Source organism: Cicer arietinum, chromosome 1 (assembly GCF_000331145.2).
Source record: "Cicer arietinum cultivar CDC Frontier isolate Library 1 chromosome 1, Cicar.CDCFrontier_v2.0, whole genome shotgun sequence".
Taxonomy (NCBI): domain Eukaryota; kingdom Viridiplantae; phylum Streptophyta; class Magnoliopsida; order Fabales; family Fabaceae; genus Cicer; species Cicer arietinum.
The window spans coordinates 43612953-43614362 of record NC_021160.2 but is presented as its reverse complement, the minus strand read 5'-3'; positions in this window follow the sequence as shown (position 1 = coordinate 43614362).

Genomic DNA, 1410 nt, shown 5'->3' with positions numbered 1-1410 from the left:
GCACTAAGTCCTCTAACTCTACCTAATTTTTTAATTCTACAACATCACTTATATCACTATTTAACCATTGTAAGAAACGTGTCATAGTAGCCTCCCTATCTTCACTAAAATTGGCTCTAATTAAGCTCACTTCCATCTCTTTATTATAATAATCTGTACTCTTGCTACCTTGTGTGAGCCTTTGAAGCTTACTCTTGCTACCTTATTATTATAATAATCCATACTCTTCATCTCTACCCAACTATCCATCAATGGTTCTTCATACCTCACTCTTTCTTTTTGTATTTGGTTCCACTAAATGAGTTCATAGTCAGTAAGTTCCATGGCTGCCACATTTATATTCTTCTCTTTCGTGTAATTATTGCATAAAAATAGTTGTTCAATTTTCATCTTCCGCTCAAGGTAAGCTTCAAGATCACTATTTTCTTGAAAATATGGTATTTTAAGCTTCACTCCCTCTATTCTATCTCCTCTACCACCACCCTCAATTTTTTTTCTCCTTCTTCTACCTCCATCATCACCATGAATTTCTTGTTTTTCTAACTGCTCAAATTTGGCATATAAATCGTTGGTATGCTACTTCAGCATCCTCTGCATTTGAGCACTTATAGTTTCCACTAATAATTTGTTGTTTCCCCCTTGAAGAGGGCTATCATCACCCACTATTTCTGCAATAATTTAAACAACAAACAAACAAAAGTGAAAGAAAATGACATCACCACACAACTCACGTCTTTACACCCTTGAATTTGTCATTCGTGTTTCACTCAATTTAGGTTTTTTATATAATGTATCTTTCTTGCCTTTTGCCACTCAATTGCTCTCTTCAAGTTCTTAATTGAATCAATAAGAACACTCAAGAATGTTGAACCAAACTTGGTTAGAAGAAAGTAAAATAACATAACATAAGTAAAGTGGTTGAAAAATAGTCTTAGAAATTTTGTCAAACGGGTAGTGTTCAATACTCTTAACAACACAACAATGGTTTTTTATTTTGTTATTTTTAAGGACAACTAATGAGTTTCTAGTAGCAGTAAACACAAATTATAGAACTCAATCAAATAAGTAATGACAACAATTCAAACAAATTAGGTTGTTGAATCACCTACCCATTTACACCTTGAATGTTGGTACTTGTAATTTTCCTTATTCTAAATAATAAAGTTGTATTCCTTCCAAAGCTCATCTCTTATTTCAATTAGGTGTTGGGACGTTTTATTGGTCATAGTAACGTTGGAGGTTTAATATTTTCATGTATTGTCTAATATGAGCCACTTCTTTTATATATTGTATTCTAAGTGGTTACATGTTTATTTCTCTTTTTTTTTTTAGTTTTTCCCCTACTAGTTACTAGTCGGTATTCGTATCCTAAGAGCATGTACAATGGGAGTTCCTTTCCCTAATTAATAC